The sequence below is a fragment of the Alligator mississippiensis genome, chromosome 2 (assembly GCF_030867095.1).
Source record: "Alligator mississippiensis isolate rAllMis1 chromosome 2, rAllMis1, whole genome shotgun sequence".
Taxonomy (NCBI): Eukaryota; Metazoa; Chordata; order Crocodylia; family Alligatoridae; genus Alligator; species Alligator mississippiensis.
Genome location: NC_081825.1, coordinates 175,519,254 through 175,526,164, shown reverse-complemented (window position 1 = coordinate 175,526,164; position 6,911 = coordinate 175,519,254).

Sequence of the window (6,911 nt, the reverse complement as noted above, 5' to 3'; positions counted from 1 at the left end):
AGGGGTGGGTCCACTGGTCCCTACAGTGTGCAGCCACCCCACTCCCCCCAGTGCAGGACCACAGCCCCCTTCCCCTGCACAGGGCTCATAACTTACTTCACAGCAGGGACTGTGTGCTGGCAGGGAGTGCGTCAGTAGGGTGTGGCGTGGACCACGCACCTAGCTGTGCTGGGCCCTGCAGGCACTAGGACCTCTAACACAGCCAGACAGGGCTAGTTTCATGGCACCAGGACCCAACACAGCATACAGGGACTATGCACCAAGTTGTGCCGGGTCTTGCTGTCATGGGAGCGGGCCAGCCTGGCAGCATGAATGGCCCCGGTGCCAGCAGGACCTGGTGTGGATCGGCGCACAGTCCATGTGTGCCGTGCCATGCCATGCCAGGTCTGGGTTCTGGTAGCAGCACTGCCTGTCCCACTGTGCAGGTAGGGAGGCAGCGTGTGGCAGGACCCAGCCCGGTGCTGTGTGACTCACTAGTCTGGCTTTGCACTGGAGTGGGTCGTGCGGTTCTTATACAAAGGCACAGCAACTGCGCACTCCGGGCCAGCAGGGCACATTTTCCATGAGGCTCAGGTGCCTGAGCCTCATGGAAAATGTTTCCTGCTGGCCTTATCCGGCCCAGGCCGCGTAGTTGCTGTACTTTGCACAGAAGCTGTGTGACCTGCTCTGGTGCAAAGCCAGACTAGTGAGTCTTGTGGTGTTGGGTCATGCTGGGCTGGATCGGGTCCTGCTTCTGTCGTTAGCTCTGGCCACTTGACCTGCCACACCCCTTCACCACCCTGTGGCCCTGCTACATACCTGCCCCCCCTGCCAGCCCCCTCTGGCACTGGCAGCAGCAGGCAGCATCGCTGTGGCTCTGCTGCAGGCATAGGAGGGCAGTGACACGGCTCTGTGTGACTCAGGCTCCTACATGCTGAACGGACCTGGCCCAGCCCAGCCCATCCAAGGCTGTGCATTAGTGGGCCAGGCTGGGTCCTTTCAGCATGTAGGAGCCCGGGTCACACAGCACTGTGACACTGCCCACTGTGCCTGCAGCAGAGACACGCTTCCTGCTGCTGCCAGTGCTGGGGGGCAGGCATGTGGCAGACCCTGCTCTAGCCCCTTCATGTCCCCACCCACTAGGACATCTCTCGACTCCCAACACCCAACCGCCATCCACCTGCCACTTGTCACACACTCACGCCCACCCACACCCACAAACCCTCCCCACCCCATTCCCTAACTTACCTTGGACAGTGCTGGGGGTAGCAGAAGCACCACGGAGGTGCTGTGGCTGAAACCAGAACATCTATTCTGGAGGACTGATTCCTGTGTTTGCTCCAGCCATGGTCTGGGACCGTGCCTTGCCCCACTGTTCTCTGGAGTGTGGGTTTTTTTTTGTTTTTTGTTTTTTTTTTATCCCCTGGATATCCAGGGGTCTAATTTTGTCCCTGTGATGCAAGTTTGCAGCATGGGGAACATTTTTTTCACTCCCGCACATGACTTTTACTGTGTCTCAAACGGGTTTGAGATGTGGCAACAGGCACGTGCATGCTCGTCTGGATGCGCCCATGTTGTTCAGGGAGAGTAATAGATCACGGTGTCCATACTTGTAAACACTGTAATTTTATAACATCAGACAACATTAATGCTTTCCTTCCTTTCTCTGATCACTGTTTCTGATCTACTAACTGTAAAGGAAATGGCCTGGCAATGATTAAGACTCACAAGATGAGAGTCATAGAAAGCAGTTTCATCATTCACAACCAGAAGTGCTTTGAACTTTTTAGAAAGACACGTAGGGTTCCATTGCCACTGTTGGTAGAAAATACATGCAGGTCTATACCTCTAGTAGACGTAAACATAGAAAGATCCAATGGATTGGCAGGTATGTCAGCAAATTTGGAAGAGGAAAAAATGCAAATCTTTCATGCCGAGGAGGGTGGATTATAAGAGATTGCCCAGAGATGGAGTAAGGTTTTACTGTTTTGTAGTCTTTTGAACAAGTCAGGAATCAGATCCCATTCCTTGTTTTAGGCATCCAAATGGTTTCTAGGTGTGGAATTATCTTACTTCCAGTAACTGTGTAAATGTGAGATTACATATTACAATCAGACCATGGTAAGAGCACTTTTCACCACCAATTTATGGCACTCCAATATCCCAGGAGACGCTACTCCCAGGTGCAGCAGCTGTCATCCAGGACTCAATTGCCCTGGCCTGATAAGGCACCAGGTGAGTGAGAAAAGAGAGACCGGGGAGGAAAGGAAAGGGGGTGAATGGGGTCTGAGAGGAGGGAGAGAGGAGTGGAGGATGGCACAGGGAGTGGAGCAGTGGAGGGGAGCTGCTGGGCTGCTGCCCCCAAAACTCACAGGATGACTTTCCCTACCTCCCAGGTCGCACCCCCAGTTGCCTTTGGAATTGTCCACTGATTGCTCCTTCTACCCTCCATCTGCCCCTCACTCATATTGCTGCCCTGATCCCTTGATAAGCCCAAGAGTGGCGGTGGCAGCACCAGTGTGGGGGAGGCCCCTCCCTGCTCCTGGGTTCCCTGAAGTGCGTACTACCACCATCCAACCCCAGTCAGGCCCTTTGGCTGTCTAGCAGCTCCCCACCGGGGAAGAGGGGGTAAGGGCAAGAAGCTACCAGGCACCTGCAGGGCCCAGGACAGAATGGGTAACTGTGCTTGGGAACTGTGCAGGATTCAGGAAGTCTAAGAACAGGCAGAAATGGACCTACCCACTGTCACTGCCACTGCTGCCACTCTTGGGCTGATCAGGAGAGCAGGGTGGTGATCCAGAGGTGGAGAAGCCACTATAAAGACAGCGGCACAAACCAGGAGATGTTTGGAAGTAAAGGTACAATTTGCAGGATGGAGAAGGCTGATGGGTGGTGCAAGGGATGATCAAGGGTTAGGTGAGATGATCCCAGGGATGATGGAAAACAGTGGGGTGATTTGCAAGCAGAGAGGAGATCCAAATGGTACAGATGCAGCCTTCTCCCCCTCCCTCTCTCTCCCTCTTCCCCTCCCCCTCCCCCTCTGCCTTTGCCTACACTGATGGGGGGGAGCAGGGAAGACACAGCAGACTTGCAGCCCCTAGCCACTAGGGCTGTGTGAGTCTTTGGATCCTGCTTTGGACCCAGGGATGCTTTGGCATCTGAAGCGGCATGCCTAGGGACTCAGCAAAGATATCTGAAGTGGGTTGGAGCATCTGAAGTTGGTCGGATCCACTTTGGACCTGCTTCGGACATCTTGATTGACAATTAGAAGAGGGAGGCAGAGCGGGGGAGGGAAGGAGAGTGGGGGGGAGGGAGGGGGAGTGGGGGTGAAGACTGATGTCTGTTGGTAGCCCGTGAGAAGGACTTCTCCCTGGCTACCTTTCCAATGGCAGCGTCTGTGGGGTGGGACTAGAAATAGCATAAAAGCCCCTGTTTGGAGCCCTTCTGTGACTTTTCCAGCTTGTTCCCTGCCACCAACTGTGAGAGAGAGGAATGCTCAGACTGAGACTTGCCTGCTCCTTTTTCTTATTACAAATGAGTGGGTAGGATTTAGCTTAGCTATTCTATTCAATTATTATTAGTATTATGATTCAATTTATTTCTTTGAATTTATACTTGTTCTTTTTTTTGGGGGGGGGACCTTTGCAAAAAGAAAGGTGTGTTTTCCCAGCCAGTGTCATCTATCACTGTGCAGGGAGGCATAGATTGCTTGCAAACACACCCATGCACATGCACATTATAGAAAAAAAATCAGATATTCGCAGCAGAAGAAGACAGACAGACAGACAGCACAGAATTTTTACATAACCCTTAACACCGAAGCAAACGTTCAGAGAAGAGGCCAGTGCACGCACGCAACATTAAACACACAATACAAAAGGATTCACACACACACACACAGACCTTTTGCAGCACAGGAAAGATCAATATGAAGTGTGCTGGAAAGGCAGGTGCCAGGTCTTCTGGCAGGGGAGGGAGAGGGGGTAGGGGGAGAGCTAGAGCTGCAAGCCTCCCTCCCCCCATCCCAAACACAGATGCATTCTATTCCCAAGCAGCCATGACATCAGTGCTGCCAGTGGAAGCCAGGCGGTGGGTGCAGTGTCTGCACCTGACATCCCTGTACCTGCACCACCTTCACTCAATCCACCAGCAGTGGAATCACTGCCTCCTCCACCCCAATTTCAGCTCTCAGCATGAGCCTCCCACTGCCAGAGGAAGAGCTGCAGCTGGAACCAGGGATGATGAGCTTGGGGGATTTGGGATCAGTGCCCCCCTGAACAGAGCTGAGTGGGGTACCCAGATCTTGGTGGTCCTCAAGCCCTTCCTCGAGGCCACTGAGACCCTTAGCACTGGCTATGCCCTCCTCAGCCAGGTGATCCCCCGAGTGAGGGAACTGGAGAACCAAATGGAGAAGTTCCAGGGGATCAATGTTCCTGGCTGGAGCAGGCTGCTGTCACCAGATGTGCAGGCACTGGTGAGGTGGCCGAAGGAGGGCATCAGGAGACAACTGGATCCCTTGCAGTCCATTACAATACACATGATGGCAGGCATATGTGACCTGAGGGTGAAGGGGAGCATGTGCACTGGCAGCCCCAAAACGCTTGATCATTGGACGCAGGTGCTGGTGAACAAAGTTGGAAGCTGAAGTGCAGAGGTGAGGGGATGTGGAAGAGGGGGATCCACTTTCCCATGCCAGTACTCCCAGCACTGGCATCGGCACCAGCACCAGCCAGTCTCTTTTGTGCCAGCCATGGCCAATGTGGGCCATTGGCATGGCTTCAATGTTGGCATCCAAATGCACCAGACCCCAGCCTTCGGCAGGTAGCAGCAAGGCTTCGATGGCTACCAATCTTGCTGAGGATGTAGAGCCACTGGATTGCGACTCCTTGGCCTAGTGGGCAAACCGCAGCCAGATATGGCAGGATCTGGTCACAGTTGCCTGGTAACACCTGTCCTGTCCACCAACCAGTGTTCCGAGTGAGAGGGTGTTCAGCATTGCTGGGGATGTTGTCATACCCCACTGCACCTGCTTGGATCCTACATTGATGGAGCAGCTCGTGTTCCTAAAGGTGAACCTCCCACTGTTGGGGTTCCCCAAGCTCCACTTGCAGATGGACTGAGTGCCACCCTTCTCACTCTGTCTGCACCAATTTCCTTTTTTGAATTTTTTTAAAGCCGAGTAATGCCCCACTCTCAGCTGGAGGGGCACTAACTGCATCACTAGCCAGCAGGCAAAGAACATGTCCCTGCTGAGCTCATTCCCCTGCCAGGATGAATTTAGAAGTATGGGATTGGGACTATGGGGGGAAGGAGGAGGCCCCAGGTCCTGGACACGACCACTAAAACTGCACCCTGCCAGGGTAGGGAGGCCTGGTGGGACTGCTGACAGCGTGGCAGCCCTGTAAATACCAGGACCAATGATCCCCTGGTGAAAGATGAGTAGGAGGCACCATTACCTCCAACTAACTCATGCACACACAAAGTCCTGGCTGGGGAACATCCAGATCTGTTACATCTTTGACAGGTATGAGGCTTGCTGGTTGTAGTGCAGTTGTGAGGCTCCTGGTGAGCTCAGCTTAGCTGCCTGGGATGCCAGCTTTTGCATTAAAAACCCCTTTGTCAGGCTGAGGAAGTACCTGCAGGTGGTCCTGAATGGAAGAAATAATAAAGAAGCCAGAGGCTGGCCTGGCCCGCAATGCAGGCAAGAAAGCCAGTCAGTGAAAATGGCAGCATATATACAGGCTGGGGAGTTCCCTTCTTGAAAGCACAGAGGCGGAAAGGGATCTTGGAGTCATTATTGACTCCAAGAAGAACATGAGCCACCAATGCCAGACCGTGGCCAGCAAGGCCAGCCATACCTTGTCATGCATCCAAAGGTGCGTCTCAAGCTGGTCCAGAGAGGTGATACTCCCCCTCTGTGCGTCTTTGGTCAGACCGCAGTTGGAGTTCTGCATCCAGTTCTGGATGCTGCACTTCAAAAGGGATGTGGCCAGCCTGCAGAGGGTTCAGAGGAGGGCCACCTGCTTGATGAGAGGGCAGCAGGACAGGCCCTACGAGGAGAGACTGAGCGACCTGAACCTGAACCTGCTCAGCCTCAGCAAGAGGAGGCTGAGGGGGGACCTGGTGGCTGCCTACAAACTCATCAGGGGAGATCAACAGCAAATAGGCAGAGAGCACTTTTCTCCCCAGCACCACCTGGGGTGATGAGGAACAATGGTCATAAGCTGATGGAGAATAGGTTTAGGTTGGAGATCAGAAGGGAATATTTTACAGTTAGGGTGGCCAAAATCTGGAACCAACTTCCCAGGGAAGTGGTCCTCGCCCCTACCATGGGCAAATTGAAGAGGAGGTTGGACGATCACCTGTCTGGGGTCTTGTGAACCCAGCATTCATTCCTGCCTGTGGCAGGGGGTCAGGCTAGAAGATCTGTTCAGGTCACTCCTGACCCTAGCTACTATGAAACTATGGAAATGGAGGCATTGGGGAGAGGGACAGGCTGGGGTGGGGGGTAGGGGGGAAAGGGGGATGTAGCAGCTCAGGTAAAAGTGCAGAGGTGCCTGGAGTGTCAGATGTCCGGCAGGTCGCAGTGTGCCAGAACTCCACTGTCTGTATTGAGTCCATGAGTTTCTGTACCTACTACCTAGGAGGCTGATGAAGTGCACTTCATAAGCCCAGCTCTGAAAAGCGGTTTGCATTGTAATTTGTTCCCTGTCAGGATCAGGCCTGAGAGATTGGAGGCAGAGTGTTTCGTTGGTGAGGAATGTGCCCCCGTGGGTAGTTGGGTATTCTTGTCTTTGATAGATTCTGGTGTGCAGTTTGTGGGGGTACTGGAGATAGTTGGCAGGTTTTGTGTTTTGAGCTGTAGGAAGTTAGCTTCAGTTCTGGTGATGAGGTTAGGTGCTTGTTTGAATGTACAAACCACTTTTCAGAGC